This window comes from Ambystoma mexicanum, chromosome 2p (genome assembly GCF_040938575.1).
Source record: "Ambystoma mexicanum isolate Mex_15411 chromosome 2p, UKY_AmexF1_1, whole genome shotgun sequence".
Lineage (NCBI taxonomy): Eukaryota > Metazoa > Chordata > Amphibia > Caudata > Ambystomatidae > Ambystoma > Ambystoma mexicanum.
Genome location: NC_090923.1, coordinates 559,078,660 through 559,096,449, shown reverse-complemented (window position 1 = coordinate 559,096,449; position 17,790 = coordinate 559,078,660). Strand labels below are relative to the sequence as shown.

At 43.3% G+C, this 17,790-nt stretch overlaps 1 protein-coding gene across 5 annotated transcripts in view; it reads left to right on the top strand.

The window, feature by feature from the left end:
• GRM2 (glutamate metabotropic receptor 2) overlaps positions 1-17,790 on the top strand; it is an 833,735-nt gene that overhangs the window by 62,580 nt on the left and 753,365 nt on the right. Inside the window, exon 2 of one of the 5 annotated variants that reach the window (XM_069644035.1) lies at positions 11,156-11,422. The exons of the other annotated variants lie outside the window; for them this stretch is intronic. The gene's annotated coding sequence lies outside the window, so the exon portion shown is untranslated. The remainder of the gene's footprint in view (positions 1-11,155; positions 11,423-17,790) is intronic. 5 annotated transcript variants of the gene reach the window in all.

Here is a 17,790-nt window from a genome sequence, read left to right as displayed (position 1 = left end):
TAGTACCAAGCTGATAATGGCCATGGTTCTGTGTGTGCAAGTCTGGTGCAGCATGAAGCATCACATACATAGAGTTAGAAAAAGCAGCTCCTAAGGTAGCTTGAACCTGTGGTCCTTGTGTGAGGCCACTGCCCTTTGTGATTCACAGATATCTATGTTGATCTAGAAGGTTCTGTTACATTCTGCCAGGGGATGGCTGCGGGATGAGATTGCGTTGCACTGCTGATCCACAGTTCTGTTTTGAACAGGTTCATCTTAAGTTTATAGTGATCCACCTGTCTAAGGCAGGCATTGATGTCTATTCTGTCCATTCTTGAGGGCGATTTGCATTTCATCTGGATAGTTAAAGCATCTGAGGCCAATGTTGCTGATGAGTTCCAGGAGGGGGGTCTTCTAAATGTTGAAGAAAAGGGGCTAGAGGCTGGAACCATGTGGTACTCTGCATGTGAGTATGCAGGACGTGACATGAAAGGGTCAAGGTAAGGTAGGATGAGATTCAGAGTAGGGTGATTCCCTGTATCCCGATGTCCTGTTGCCTCTTTCACTGATTCTCATGACTGGTGGCGTCAAAGGATACCTAGGTGTCCAGTAGTATGAGTGCCCTTGTTGTGTCGTTCATGTTATGTCATTTATTTTATTATATTTAATGAATTAATAAAGCACTTTCACCAGAGTAATTTTCATAAGTGCATAGCCAGCTACACACTTATGTTTATCCTCTGCTATCATGGTTCCACTCTGACAATGCATCATGTTAACCCTGTAAAATAGTAAATTCTTATTGTAATTATGGAACTCACCGGATATTGTAAACTTGTACATTCTGTGTGTAAGTGCTCCCAAACCTATTGTAACTTGGGAACCTACCTGCTATTGTAACTTTGTAACCTTTGGAACCATGAAAATGAATCACCTTTATTGTGTACTGTAACCTTACCATGGGCCTCATTACGAGGCTGGCGGAATGGGTTTAACGGCGCCGGTAATGGTGCCTGTGCTGGTAAACCCAGTCCGCCCTATTACGAGATTCCCTTGCGGGACCCGCTCAGAACGTCTGGTCAGTCCAGACGTTGTTCGCGGGTCCCGCCCGGGGACCAGAGAGCTAATAACGGGCCCGTTCGTAACGGGCCCGTTATTAGCTCCCTCCCCATTCCCATTGAGCCCTATGGGGGCTCAAATGGGAATAGGGATTGGTTTTTTGAAGAGGAATTACCGGGTCCTCCAAGGTTGGAATGACCTGGTAATTTCTCATTCAAGGAACCCGGACCCGGACACGATTTTGGAGGCAGCCATGGCACTAATAGCACCATGGCTAGCTCCAAACTCGTAATGAGGCCCTATGTCTCTAAGTTAAGCGCCCAGTTACCCTTGGGTTCGGCGCACTACATAAGTAAATAAACTAAACTAAACTAAACTAAACTAAACTAAACTAAACTGTGTTACACTTTAGCATGTCCCAGATGGAAAAGAGTGTGGCTTCGGTTCCTTTCACTGGTCTGCAGAGGTTGTTCATCTTGACATATTCATCGAGTTGCTGGTACATTCATTTTTAGAGAATTTGCCAATGAAAGGTGTGTTTGAGACTGGGTGATAGTTGGATGGGCCACTAGGGTCGACGGTGGGATTTTCAAGGATGGGTTTAAGGATTGCAGTTTTGAATGCAAGTCAAATTATCCCTTGTTTCATTGTGGTGTTGAGAAGGTGTTGTGAAACCACCAGGATGTTTGGTTATTATTTTGTAGGTGGTGGGAGGACATGGTTTCCCGTGGTGCCAGCAGGTTTGCTCGAATTGATTGTAGAAGTGAAATCTGCAGTGGAGAGGACGCAGCCTGTGATGGTGCAGAAGAAGCTGTGGGTGTGTTTTCCTTAGGTGGGTCGCATATTGTTTGTCCTTTACTGCGAAGATGGTCATGTTTTTGTTGAATTCTGTCAGTGATGTATGAGGCAATGGAATAACACAGATCCTCCAGGGAATAGAAGTTACTTCTAAGTTGTGGGGTTCTTGTATTCATATGTGATTTTAAATACTTCCCTCTGGCCGAGTTCTGCAGAGTCGATAGTAAACTTTTTGCTTTGATTATTTCTATTCTTTAGTGTTGCAGTTGTTGGTGGCAAGCCAACTTGTCTGCTGGGTGGTTGCTCGCTCTCCCAGATGTTTTCAGCATCCAGTTTTCTTTTTTGATATCATTCAACTTGGGGTGAAGCTATTGGTGATTTGTTTCTTTTGTGAAGTTTTGCCAGGTATTTCTGGAGCTATCGTCCAGGATGATGTTTATCCAGTTATAAATGTCTTTGCATAGGTTGCCTGTTTATCTGACATACATTTCAATTGAGATGTGGGGGTTAGTGTCTTTGAGCTTTACTGCAGTGAGTACACCTGGATATTTTTCCATGGTCTGATTAACATTGTTGGTCCTTTGAGAGGTTTCACTAGTGCTGGTCTATCTGGTCTACCTGTGAAGAAGATGAATGGAATAGATAGGTATCCCCATACAGTAAGCGGGGCGGCAGGGAGACAGTAATGGCGTTCCAGTTGCAGAAGACACAGTCGAAGGTCTGTCCTCTTTTGGGAGTTGGTCTTTCAATCAATTTGAAGGGTGACAAGGTTTGTAAAGAGATACTTTTGTGCTGTATTGTATTCCTTCTCAAGCCAGATGTTGATGTCTCCCAATATGGTTTGTGACCACGTCTGCCAGATTGTCAGTGAAGGAAGGGTTGTAGTATGGAGGTTAGAGGTCTATCTGGGAGGGAGGAAGATTAATGTTGACAAGAGGAGGGATTAACTCTCACAGATGTTGTTGTTTGTTTGAGTTATAACTTTGACTCACGATGTGTGATCTTGAGTGCTATCCCCTGCCCCACACTTTCCTGGCTGTTCTTGTCTGACTGGCAGGTGATTATCTGAGAGCCAGGTTTCTGGGTTGAACTGTAGGTCTCTTTTTGTACTTGCTAAGGAAAGTGCACATTACGGAGGAGTTTTTGGCAATGGCGTGGGTGTTGATGAGACATCTAGTGCCACTCTGCCCATAGGATTCTGTGAAAAGCTGATATATTTGATATTTGTGACACCATTGTCTGAGCGGCCTTGGCATTTGCTTTCATCCACAAATAGGCTCATTAGGTTCCTGGTGGGGCTGGGATGTCTTCCTGGTTCCAGTGAGATGTAGCCACATATTACAGTTTCATAATGTACGGTGGAGTCCACAGGGACCATTTGAATAATGTGTTCTTGGAATTTGGGTGGAGGTGCAAACCTTGCCTCCATTCGGGGACTTGTTTTTTTTTTTTTTCCATTGTTATTATTTTCAGTTCGTCCCCTTGTATTGTGTGAGCGGCATGCAGGGAGGGATGGTAGTTGGGCGAGTAGGTATATGTAGATTAAAGTGGTAATTGGTCATTTGAGGTGGAGACTAGGTCTACCTCTTGAGTTCTTGTTGATTGATTTGTGGACGTTGTCAAAGTGGACTCAAGCTTTCCTTCTTACTTCTTCAGCTCTGGTCTCACCGTCTATTGAGTTCTTGGCTTGGTTTGGTTCTTTCTCTGTGGTGATTACAGTAGAGTCATTAGGGTAGAGTCATTCACACCTCGCCAGAGCCTGAGCCCATGCCTAAGTATGAGCCTGATCAGACATGGGTCTATCTAAGTAGCGACTGCTCGGGCTAAGAGCATGAGCAGAGTTGATTCTATAGTGAGTGGAATGAATGTGCAAGGAAAGTAATGTGCTCAACAGTAGGAACAACAATCATGTCTGGGAGTTTAGTTTAGTGGCAGCTGTATCTGGCTAGGCAGGCTTTTAGCTATGCAGTGACACTCTATGGCGGCGAGGTAAGGATCAGTAAAGCTAAAGAGGGAAGTAAATGTGGCTTGAGTATACAGTTTAGGCAGTACCCAGTTATGGGTTTACTTGTTGGTAGATGCGACTATGTGTGGCAAGATACATTAGTCTAAGCACATAAATTCTATGTAAGAAGGTAAAATGACTCTAGTGGTGCAATGCATTTATTTGGTGTCACTATACAGAATGTTATAGCTGTGCAACATAGTTCTCAGGTAGCAAAGGAAGAGTTGGTATAGTGATGAGTCAGATTCTCTGTCATCAAAATAACTTAATTTGTCTGTTTATGTACATCTCTGGCAGTCCAAAGACTTCACATTGTTATGCAGTGAAATTCAAAGGCATGAGAGGATTACTTTAGCTCTGCAGTGAAAGGCAAGGCAACAAGGTATCAAGGTGAGTGCGTGCATCGGTACAATGATATTCAGAGGCAACATAAATCAATATCGCTGTGCACTGGGATTCAAAGGCAGAGAAATTAAATGTAGCACAACTAGTTATTCTGGTTATGCAGTGAGATTCAGGCCAATAAAAGAATGACTCGGGCTATGCGATTAAAACAATGTATCTAGTTATGCAGACAAATTCAAAGATAGCAAAATACGTGATCTGGCTATGCAGTGAGATTCAAAGGAGGTAAAATCAATTTAATTGGCTGTCCAGTGAAAGTCAAGGCAGCAAATACATAATCTCACTATGCAGTGAAATAATTAGACATCAACATCAATTAATCTTGTTATGCTATGAGATTTAGGGCAAAACAGAATGAATCTTGCTATAGTAAAATCCAATGACAGCAAGGACATAATTTGGCGATTGTTTGTTTTTATTGCGTATACAGTACCTAGCTCAAGGGCTGCAGACCACTCTACAACAGGAGGTTGCCAGAATTGGACATGACATTTTATACAGTAGCGCAGTACTGTTGGTGGAGGCTATGCAATCAAATTCAAAGTAGCAAAATATTTTATTAGGAAAACCAGTATATAAATCAGCAAAAACAAATGATCTATGTGGAGAGATTCGGCGACAGGGAGATCAATTATATTGTATAGGCAGTGAAATATAAATGCTGCAAATCCATTACTCTGGCTATGCATTGAGATTCAATGTAGCAAAATAACTAATCTGGCTATGCTGTAAATTATAGAGGCAGTAAAATGGGTAATCTGGCTAAATGGGGAGATTCAAAGTCAGCAAAATCAATTCATCTGTCTTTGCAATGAGATATACATTTAATCTGGCTATGATATGAGATTAAACGACAGCAACATCAATTAATCTGTCTGTGCCTTGAGATTGAATGTATCAAACAAATTAATGTGGCTGTGCAGTGAAATATAAAGGGGGCAGAAAATTAATTAGGGTATGGAATGAGGTTCAAGGTATCAGTAGAATTATTCCAGATATGCAATGAGTTTCTCTGGCAACAAAACAAAACCTGATAAAGCTATGCAATAAGAAATGTCAGAAAGCGGTTTAACAATGCATATAGCTGTTTAGTGGGAATCTTTGTTATCTGCAAGGAATAATGCAGCTGTGCTATGCAGTTCTATGGCAGCAGAACACGTTGAACTGGAATAAAGATTGCAGGTTGGAAAGGAAGGTCTTGGGCAGGTCTTGTGCACCAAACAGGAAAACAGAGTGCACCCTTTGACTATGTCCTTCCCATGCCAGGCTGCCATGGAGAGCTCAGGGATGAGAGGTCATGTGATCTAGTGGAGCAACTATCGATGCCCGGGTAGGTTAGGAGTGTCTGGGCAGTCAAGGAGGGAGAAGTGCAATCAGAGCAGCTTTGCTCTGAGTAAGTGCAGCCAGGGCAGCGCGGCTCTGGGTAAGTGCAAGGAGGCAGGGGACTGTAGAGGTTACAGTTACTGCCCTTACGGCATGGTAGGCCCGGAGACATGCAGGGGAGTCACGGAGGAGCCTGGTACCCCGTGAGACTCTGAGGGTAACCAAGCAACCAGTCAGCTCAGCAGAGAGGTAGGTCAGCAGGGGATGGAGGGAAGGAATGCAGAGGAGAAAAGGAAGGCCTTGAGCTGCATCCAGAAACTCAGGTGGTCCAGCTCAATTTGAGAGGGTCAGGGAGGCCATTCCACAGGAAGGCACCTGTAGAGAAGAGAGATCTACCCACCACTCTCTGCCTGGAGAAGCATCTGACCCTCAGAGAGTTGGAGATAGCTGAGTGACAGGCTCAACAAGGAAGGTATTATGGAAGAGAGAGTTGGATATAGTGCAGGACCCGGCCCCAGAAAGCCTTGTGGATGTTGCAGAGGGTCTTCAACTTCATCCTTGCAGCCACCAGGATCCAGTGGAGAGATTTCAGGGCTGGAAATATATGGTCCCTGGGTTTGAGGCCAAGGATAGGTCTTGCAGCCTTGTTCTGGATTAGTTGCAGAGGGCAGAGAGTAGTGGAAGGCAAATTGAGAAAGAGGCTGTTGCAGCAGTCCAGCTTAGAGAGAACCAAGGCTCTGGAGACAATGAGCTTCTGGGGGAAAGTGAGAAAAGGAAGACTACCTCTGAGGAGGTGCAGCTGGTAGTGGGCCTTCCTTGCAAGGTCTGTGATGTGAGGAGAGAAGGAGAGAGTGGAGTCGAAGATGACACTAAGGTTTTTTGCCTCACAGGAAGGCAAAGGAATAGGGCACTAGGATGGCTGCCAGAGTGAGAGAGGGAAAGCGGGAGCAGGGGTCCCAATGAGAAGGATCTTCGTCTTACTGGTATCAAGGCAGAGATCGTTGGAGGTGCGTGAATCCTGAATCGCAGAAAGACAGTCAGGAATGAGCAAGAGAGGAGAGAAGGCTGAGGGCAGCCTGAAAGAGAGCTGAGGGTCATCTGCATAACACTGAAAGTTAGAGCAAAAGGTAGAGATCAGGAGAGGGGCCAAAGGGTCCAGGTAGACATTGGAGAGCCAGCCGGGAGGATAGAGCCATGGGGAACACCACATGTGGAGAGAGAGGTGGTGGAGAGAAAGGAACAAAGTTGGTCCTGGGAGGGTCGGTCCAGGCGGAAGGAGGTCAACCATTCCAGGGCCTGACCCGTGATGCCCTGGTTCTCACTGATTTGATTGATCAGGATGGCATGATTGACCATGTAAAAATCAGAGGAAGGGTGTTCAGGGGAGCAGTTTCTATGCCTCTGGCTTCTCTAAAGCCAGATTGATGGTCATGGAGACAAACAACAGATTCAGTGTGGAGAGTACGGTGGGAGATGGCCTGCTTTTCCAGGAGTTTGTCCAGGAAAGGAGTGATAGAGATTGGGCGATAGTTTGCCACACAGGTAGGATTGACAGAAGGCTTTTTAAGGAGGGGATGCACAAGGAAGTGCTTGATGAGAGAGAGGAAAGATCCAGTGGGGAAAGAGTGATTGCAGAAATCGGCCAAGGCTGAAGCGAGGGTGTCAATGTGGTCCTTGGTGGTTCTGGAGGAGCAGGGAGCACCTGTTTGGACGACACTTTCATAGATCGGACTTGTCTGGATACATTGTCAGATGTTGTCCGAGAGAAAGAGGAGACAGGAGGAAGAGAGGGAGAGCCGGCCAGAGGGATGTCAAGAAAGGGAGAGGGAGAGGGAGAGGAAGAGGAGAGCGAGGACAGGATGTCCTAAGTTTTAGTGGTGAAGTGAGAAGCCAGAGGAGTACAGAGAGCCTGGGAGGAAACAGGAGAGGTGGTGAGTGCATAATGGTTCCCCAGCTCCTGTCAGATTCTGAAGAGTTTGGTCATGTTCTTAGAGGCCGCAGAGATGCGGGCTTGGATGTGGACTCTCTTCATGGACAGGTCAGAGAGTCTATATTGCCTTTGGAGCAGGCAGCAGGCCAGTTTGTCAGAGGATGCACCGAAGCTCTCCACTTCCTCTCAGCCACCCTGCACTTGCGTTTCAGGGCAGCGAGGTCCTAGTCATACCAAGAGTTGCACTTGGAGGTAGGCTTCAGGCGGATTCTCATGGCAGGTGCAAGGATGTCCAGAGTGTTGGAAATAAAAAGATGCAGGTTAGAGAGGGCTGTGTCAGAGTGAGAGTCAGCAGCTGGTGAAGATGAAGGTAGAGGCAAAGGCATCCACTAACACACGCTTCATGGGCCCAATGCCCGAGAAGGTAGGTGGCAATGCTGGGGAGGGCTTTACCTGAGGGACATAGAGTTTCAGGTGAGAGGAAAGCAGACAGGGGTCAGTCCACGAGAGACGGGTAAGAGGGTTAGAGAGGGTGTTCACTTTGTATATCACAAATAAATGAAGGACTTGTCAGAAATTAGGTTATGTTCAGGGTGTTAAAGAGAAGAGTCATCGTGTTTCCCTGAATGCATATGATTGTTTTCATTTAGTAAATATACAGGGAGGTAATTCCAGATTTTGGGGGCTAGAATGGCAAATGATCGACTGCTAAGCTTTACTTTAGGCTGAACCACTGGCACATCAGCTGATTGTTAACTAAGTGATCACGTGGGATGGTATCAATGAGTTCTTTTACACTAGAAGGTAGATTTTGGACCGTAAACCTTTGTATGACTCAGACACATAGATTTCAAGATGGCTCATTTTTTATCAGGGTTTCAGTGCACTAATGCCAGACCTGTGGTCAGATTCTCTGAGTGGAGGCCACAGACTTGCCACCACATTCTGCTCCCTCACCATTAATTTACCTGAAAGGCCAAGCTAACACTGCTGCTAAAATCTAAGCACTTGACAAATTCATGAATGGCCATTACTTCCTGAGAAGAGCAGTAGTGGCACCAGGCTCTTTCATCTTTGTAGGTGGAAGGAGCATGATGTTGATACTGCAGACACTTGTTTACTTAGTGTAAACCCAGAGTCCATGATGATCCTAAAATTGCTTACTGCGGTTGCTGGACTGTGCTAGGGTCCGATAGTGTCCAGCCAAAGGAGGGTATTCCATGAGTCGTAGAATGCGTTGACCACCGTTCTCTCAGTTTTACTGCAGCTGATCTTGGGGGGAGTTTCCTTCCACAAATATGTTATGGAAGTGAAGCAGTGCCATACTGTTGTAGAGGTCACTCGCCCGTTATCTGACAATTCCCCCAGAATGTGTGTATCATCTGCATAATGTGCCCGTCGTCTTAGCATTGTGCTAGTCGCAGCATATTTATTGTATATGTGGTTTCAGTCATTTGTGGATACTTTTATCTCTGATACTATGAGATAGGTTCAGTATCCATAAGACTCATGGCAAACTCACGAATTATCCGGCCTGGGGTTTCATTTATGGTGGCAACGTTGAACATCACAACGGAATCACATTGTCTCGGGAGGATAGCTCAGGGGCAATGTGCTCACCTTGGAAGCAAGACGACACAGAGCAATGCGGGTTCGATCCCCAGGTCAGCACGCTTAGAAACTCTTGATATTAAGCATGTTATAAATAACCTTTCATATCATAACATATCATATCATAAAACAGTAGGAATCATGATTCACATTGTATGCTCCCCAGAGCAGAGGCTAGCACAGCAAAAGAGCAGACAAGCATTTCTGAATTTGACTGCACCCTCAATTCATGGCCCATGAAGATCAACCAACAGTGAGACAGTGAGGATGAGGCAGGTCTGGTCTGCACTGGCTCTGAGATATAAAACCAACCAGCACCAAGACAGTCAGGAGGAGGTAGGTCTGGCATGGACTGGCTCCTAGGTAAAAAACCAACCAGCGGCAAGACTGACAGGAGGAGGCAGGTCTAGCCTGGACTGGCTCTGAGATATAAAAGCAAGCAGCACAAGACAGTCCGGAGGAGGCAGGTCTGGTCAGCACTGGCTCTGAGATATAAAAGCAACCAGCAGCAAGACAGTCAGGAGGAGGCAGGTCTGGTCTGCACTGGCTCTGAGATATAAAAGCAACCAGCAGCAAGACAGTCAGGAGGAGGCAGGTCTGGTCAGCACTGGCTCTGAGATATAAAACCAACCAGCAGCAAGACAGTCAGGAGGAGGTAGGTCTGGCCTGGACTGGTTCCCAGGTAAAAAACCAACCAGCAGCAAGACAGTCAGGAGTAGGCTGGTTTAGCCTGCACTTGATCCCAGATTAAAAACACAACCAGCAGCAAGACAGTCAGGGGGAGCTCTGTCTAGCTCGCCCTTGTCCCAGGGTTCATTAAATACTTAAAAGTCGGGAATCAGAGCCAAAGACACCACATCTGAAACTAAATTGATTCTTGTAACAAGCACTGAAGCCAGCCACTATTCTTAGAGGCCCGTTCATCCATTCAGTGCTTGGAGTGCTCTGGCGTCCTCAGCAGCAATGGGCCACAGACCAAAAAGCTTAGGTTAACTGCCTTCTTTGCTCTTGATGGCCACTTCAGAAGACTGAGGCCAATCAGGGAGCAGAACGCTGAGATAGGCAAAGAATGGAGCATTACTCAATAACGTTTCCATCCTCCCTCGTAAACTTCCTGCATCGCCAGGAAAGCTTTCCTTCAACGACTAATACTTTATTATTTGACCCCTAAAACTCACAAAGTCTTATGATCGTTTTCATTTATTTTCCCGGTCAATAAATCAGAGAGGAATAACCCCAAGGTGCATTGCACCAAATTGTACACAAAGGCATATCAAAATATGAATCCAAGCCTACATGAAACCCACAGAAAAACAATACCACCAGCAAAATTAACAGCAATGATTGCATCTCCTAAATAGCTTTCAGAAATATCGAATGTTTACAGAACTCAATCCCCCACTCAATAACAATGGATTTGGTGCAAAAATGCATTTAGCTATTATTCTTTCAAGTCTGTGTACTGTACTGTTTGTGGTCTTAACTTGAGGCTGTACTGAAGTAGGGGACACCTCAACACACCTAGGCCATCACGTCACCCCTCAAACCCCCTGATTCGCGAGACACTGCCCGCCGCTCTTCTCCCTGCCACCTGGTACAGCTGTACCCCTCCTCTGTGCCCCTCTGTACCCTACCCCTCTCCACGCTGTATATCTGTTCTGTTACCTCTGAAAGGCGCTCTGATATGCATCTGTACTGTTGTGTACCTCTGTAAGGCGCTCCATTGTGTATCTGTATTGTTGTATACCTTTGTAAAGCGTTCTGTTGCTTCTGGCAGCTAGGTCCGCGCTCAATAAATTGCATAATAATAATGGGAATTGCTGGTACATTTGGCGGTGCTACCAACAAAAGGCGAATTACCTATGATGCTTTGACTGATCATGTTGTGATGTGGCTGCGTTTCATTGATGATATTTTTATTATCTGGAGGGGAGATGTGGATGACTGGTTGGATTTCGTGCGAGTTCTGAATCAGAATAATGTTAATTTACAATTTACTGAGACTCATAGTCTTACAGATATTGTTTTTCTTGATGTACATGTAGGGTTAAGTGATATAGGTCTCCAGACTACTGTCCATAGGAAACCTACCAGCTCTAATCTTCTAGTGTTTTCGGAGGATTCCACCCAGACCAGAGTTTACGCCACTGAGGCAGAGCCCAGCTCTTGGTGGATGGCGGCATAAGGAATACCCATTGAAAAGTGGATGAGTTGCTGAGGAGGGCTCAGATGAAGAAACTATAGGCAATTAAAAGGAGGTGCAGGTGTGAAAAGGTGCACATTTCAGCTTTAACTGCATCCACATATCTCAGGTAAATATAATTCTTGAATCGCTCTAAAGCAAGACATCTTTCAGCCTGTTGTGTTACATAAATATAATGAGATAAATGGGCTATTATTGTAATCTCTTTAATCAGAAATGTAAACCAAGTCCTGAGGTATTTTGCAGGATTATTTTATTTTCTGTTCTCGATTTTATAACTTATTTGAAAAAATGTTTGGGACCTAGACAAGTGGCATATTGAATAAAATGCACAGCTCCCAACTCATAACCCAATATTTGTGCTGCTGCTAATCAAGTCGATAGGTCACATTTGCATAATTACTCTCGCTTGCTCGAACTTTTAAGCAGAAAGGCTGTTTTTGCGTTAATCAAAGCTAGCCTTTTACTAAATGCCATGTTCCTGCTTCAGGGATAAACCATTCTCTCATTCACTTTTTTAGCATTGTGCAGGGTCCACACTGATTCATTTTACTACAGGCGAAAAGGTGCACCGACAGTGAAATCCGCTGGACAGATTTACGTAAAATATGAAACATGTTGGCCAGGAAGCGCTGTAGATGTGCCTTTTGGCGGTTTGATATAAATGCGGCCAGTAGTTGTTTATAAATGTGGCAGAGAAAGGGGTGCCCCAAGACCAACAAAAATGTTTATTATTTTTTTATGTTTAATGTATTGAGCTCACAGTGCCACCCTGCTCACCCTGCCACCCTCCCGCACTACCTCCGGCCCACCCCTTGCACTGGAGTCTATATCTGTACACATACAGCCCCCCCTTTTTTCTTCCTGTACTTATCAGACCTACCCTGTCTGCTGCCTTAAACCTAGCACTTGCAAATTGCTGGCTGCACTAAAACTGTTTGTTGCCTTTATTATTTATTTATTGTTATTTATCTGTTTTTCCTCTGCTTCGCACTTTCCACTTCTCCCCCCTTCCATGCACCTTTCCCCTCCCCCTTCCCCACGCACTTGCGCATTCTCAATGTCACTGGGCCTAGTAAGAGCGCTGCTTTGTTCTCCCCTGTTCCCCTCCCTTGCCTTGTCGCGCTCTGAAACACTTGTGTACGAGCGCGACAGAAATAAAATATCAATACAGTGAACTTTTGACATCACATTGGCCAAAAATAAAATACAGTAAAATACCATAAATATTAAAAATCAACAGTTGCTAAAACTTAAGACAATTCTAAAATCAGCAATTTTTCAAATGTGCCCAGATTCTATACAGGGCAATATGTAAATGTGTTAAGTCAGAATTCAAACAATAAAGCCAAAAAGTTTATGTATCTCCACTGGTGCATTGTAGTGAATGAAAAGACGCCAATTTTTCCATGCGGTCAATTTCCTGAAAATTCAAGTGAGAACAAAGGAAGCATCACAAGCAACTCTTTTCAAAATGCATGCTAAAACAGAAAGGGGGTCATAGTACAAAGAATTGGAATTGAATGCGGTGGACCAGCACCGTGGCCGCGTATGTGCTGTTGCGTCCTCTGCATGCAATAGTAAACATTTAGAAAACAGAATTTAAAGTGAAGAGCACAGCCAAGTGAAAATGCCATTTCTCTTCTCTTGTATTCCCCATTTTGTAAAATAAAAATATAGATGCTGCCTGCAAATTTGCAGACAGCATTTATAATGGATTCCTATGGAATTCACATGCTTTTATCAGGTGCTTAAACAGTCAGATGCCATAGGAATCTATTGATTTGATGTCTGCATGAAAATCTGATGCTGGCACTAAACCATGTGCTCCTTGAAGTCGGAGAAGCAAAGCAGAGAGGAAATGTTATTTCTGTTTCCTGCCCCTTCTCCGCCTCCTAAATAGCACTTAAGTGCCCTGAAGAGTAAAAGTAAGGTGTAAATGGCAGCTTGCTTTTACACCTTACGTGTACACTCCATGGCTTGTAAAATAACCCCCAAATATCTCACCCATTCTCTTCCTGATTCTTCATTATCACACAGTGGCCACTGGTTATGGCCATATGCCATGGCCAGAATGCCGCAGACCCGTAATGGGGGAACATCCTATTTTGCACAGCTTAGAAGCATACTGATAATTTTGAATGACATCTGTGATGATATGAAAAGAGAAAACGTTAGTACGACCGGTGGTGTGAGATATAGCATCACAAAGCCCTTGAAGGTCAGTGGAAATTCTTTAGATGAAGTGACTTTAAGGTGCATGCATCATGGGGAACTAACCATCAGAGTAAAACATTCTCTTGGTCTATTTCAAGACATATGAAAACATGTTGTATAGATGTATGTGTAGTGCATGCTTACAGAAATGGTAAATATCCTTAGACCCCTTGTGGGGGTAAAGTGGTCATTTTGTGTGACTGGGTGTGTCCTGGGGCATGTGACCAGTGTGTCCATGGCTACAGACCTTGGCCAGTGGCTCATGGACCCACGTTGGGGGTTGTGTGGCCCAGTGGCTACTTTCTGTGGCTTGGCACGGCCAGGATCATTGCCAAAGGTCAATCAACAGGCAATGTGGCAAAAGGCCATGGCGGTCATCAGTGTGCTCTAGTTTTCAGTGATGACATTGATGATGTAATAAATGATGTCATAGGTGATGTAATGTCTGATGTGATCACTTAGGTCATGGGTTTTGTAACAGGCGGGGCTCAGACTTAAGGTGGCATGGCTTCCAAAATGTACCATGGTGTACCATTCCACCATTCCAAAATGTAATGGTGTGTTAAACTTAAACCTTAATGTTGCTTGAGCTAAAGTTGTTTCACTGCCATATATATTTATTCATAGTATAGGGGCACAAAACCTTTTCACTTTTTGTCTGAATTACCATGAAACTTTTAAAATAATTATTTCCCCCCAGGCTCCTCAAAATGAAAAATCTTAAGGCAAATAGGTGTTAGGTTTCAAAGATACAAGGTGTAAAAAAGATTATTGCATATAATGTTTCCAATAAGGAAAATGCTACAATTTTGCTCAAATGTGTAACTCAAATTGCTGGATGGATCTTTGTGTGAGGGGAAAAAGTTTGCTGGTTTGGTGAAAATCTGTCCAGTCGTTTTTAAAATATTTGGCATAGAGCATGGTGCTCCTGGTACCAGATCCTCCCTCTCTCTCTCTCTCTCTCTCTCTCTCTCTCTCTCTCTCTCTCTCTCTCTCTCTCTCTCTCTCCTCTCTCTCTCTCTCTCTCTCTCTCTCTCTCTCTCTCTCTCTCTCTCTATATATATATATATTTATATATCATGTTGCACTGGTAGTTAGGACCTTGGTATGTTCAGAAATGAAAATCTGCCAGTTATGTTCACTTTTTGGAGAGCTGGGACTAAGCAGAAAATGTATCCGGCCTGTTGGAGCCTTAGCCAGGACGAGGCAACCACGAGGTCCTGCTCACTTGCAATGGCAGCGCTGTACTAAGCATCCATGAGGTTGGATACTGTTTCTAGTAGGTTCGAGCTTCAATAACTTGAAAAATCTGATGAAATCCCAATTTCAAATTTTACATATAATATATATTTGATTTGAAACAGCCAGAGGCACTCTTCAGGACCACATAAAACAATCAGTGAACACTGACATTTATCAATCCATAAAATACTTAAATAAAAAAACAAAGCAGGACACAGGGAAAGTCGCAAGAGACACATTTCGCAGCACACTAGGTGCTTGTTCACACACAAGTGAGACTCAACTTCCATGAAATAAATACCATACACTAGATGGGAACAATTCAAGGTCTAGAACATTAACACTGAAATAGTAAAGCCACACTCGGCAGCCATGTTTGAATGCAATGAATATGATGAAACAGGGTACTATACCCAAACACCTATAACTGCCATCATTGTTAACGATATTCAAGGCTTAATTATAAAGTGCATAGTGCCACAATGCCTAGGAATGAACATAAAACAAGGGAACCATACATCCTGAAGTCCCTCTAGATCTGCCCCAGTTACTGAAGATACACACATTCTCACAATAAAGTGCATAGTGCTCAACTGCCAAAGAATTAAAACATCATAAAAGTCAGACTGGCAATAAAGTGCATAGTGCAAAGCTGTCAACAAATAATCAATGGCAAGGAGGAAAGTTCAATTATGACTTATCCAAGTGCAAATTGCAAAATAGCCACATCACAAAAATCAATGATAACCATCAATCCGGTAGCACCAAAATCACAGTGCAAGACACTGACAGCCTGAAAATGAGCATAATACTACCATGGGAACGCATCAAGTGTAAAATTGCATGACAGTAACAATGATATAAAGTGCAAGATAAATGTGTGCAAATTCGCAATGCAAAGTGCAGAGAGCAGCTGAATAAAAATCACATAGGAGATCTAATATCTATAAAATTACACTATAAAAAGCAAGGAAGAAATACAATTACAGAAAAAGAATGTAATCAGAAAGGAAGAGAGCAAGATAACAGGACACAGATTCAAGGAATGCTTTGGTACCAATGAAAGTGTGTAATTCTTCATCGATTTTGTGACCCATGGGAGCTTTGGTTGCGAAGTCCAAAATTGTCCTTGTTTTCAGTTGACGTATTTTAAGAGTTCTGTCTCCACCTCAGGGATGCTGGGGCACATGTAGAACTCCAAAAAGGTATAGCTGTCAGACACACACCATCAGCATTTCTTGTGGCTTGTACATGTTGCAGGGTCCAGATTTTAAGTTTGCAGGTTGTGCCGCCCACATACCACTTTTTGCAGGGGCAACTCAACAAATACACAATGATTTCAGTATTACAAGTAATGCTCCCCTGAATTGTGCAAATAGCACCAATAACAGGATGTATATAAGAGGTAAACGAGCCAGCAAATTGACATACCTTGCATTTAGTACATTTGAAATACCCTTTTCTCAATTGTTGTAGCCAAGTACTGCCACCAGCATTACTATTACTGGGAGATAGAAACCTAGAAACAAGTTTGTTTTTTAAAGCAAGTGCCTTGCTGAAGGTTAGACATGGACGACTGTACAAGATGTTTTTCAGTTCTCAGGGCATGCCAATGTTTAGAGATAATATTGCGCTAAGATTGAGACTGCACACTAAACGTAAGGATTAACCTAATATCCAATATTTTGTCATGAAGACATCTTTTCTCCTTGGTCAATAATACATAGTGACTTAAGGTTCTAGAGTTAGAGAACACTCTTTCAATTACACTTTTGGAATATCCATGAGATACAATTCTAGACGCTGCAGCAGAACATTCCAAATCAAAAGTAGAAACATCTGAGCAATTTCTACGTAAATGCACACATTCTCCATATGGAATAATCTGAATGCACATAAAGGAAGATTAGAGCTGGTAGGTTTCCTATGGACAGTAGTCTGGAGACCTATATCACTTAACCCTACATGTACATCAAGAAAAACAATATCTGTAAGACTATGAGTCTCAGTAAATTGTAAATTAACATTATTCTGATTCAGAACTCGCACGAAATCCAACCAGTCATCCACATCTCCCCTCCAGATAATAAAAATATCATCAATGAAACGCAGCCACATCACAACATGATCAGTCAAAGCATCATTGTCATATGACCAGACATAATGAAGTTCCCACCAACCCATCGGGAGATTAGCGTATGAGGGGCAAAAGTGGTCCCTTTGCTGTTTTTCTCACTTGTCGATAACAAGACTCATTGAAAAGAAAAACATTATTATTGATATGATGTCCAAGATAATTTCTATATGGCTCAGATAATTCAAAGATCTGGTACTGAGAACATATTCTCATGATTTTAATCCAATAGAATGATCAATGGAAGTGCATAGGGAAACCACATCAAGTGTGGCAAGTAATATACCCTCTTCCTATGTATCTCATGTGCAAGTTGCAAAAAATATTGGTATCTCTCAAATATCAGGGCAAGGTAGCAACAAGTGGATCTAGAGTCTCATCAATACATTTAGAAAGATTTACAAGAAGTGAGCCTGACAACGTAGCAATAGGTCTGCCTGGATGCTTAACAATAGACTTGTGAATTTTCAGCAGAGAATAAATGGTCTGTATGACATTTGAAGGAGGTGACAAAATGTACAAATGTCAAGATGCAAAATACCTTATGCAGACCATTTCTGAAGCAAATCAGCGAGATCATATTCAATTTCAGAAGGATTAGCAGATAGCTTGTAGCAACATGCTCGGTTTCTCAATTGCTGATTAGCTTCAGTAATATAGTCTGATCGATTAAGCAAGACTATATTAGAGCCTTTATCCGATGGTGTAACAACCACATCTGTGAGATTTTGTAATTCAGCCAAAATATTCAAATGTTTTTTAGACAAATTATAAGATGTGCTGCACTTGGAATGCCTTAGTTGTTACCAAGTCTTGAAAAGTCTCCACACAACCCCCCATAAATGGTGGATTGAATTTAGATTTACACATAAATTTGGAACCCC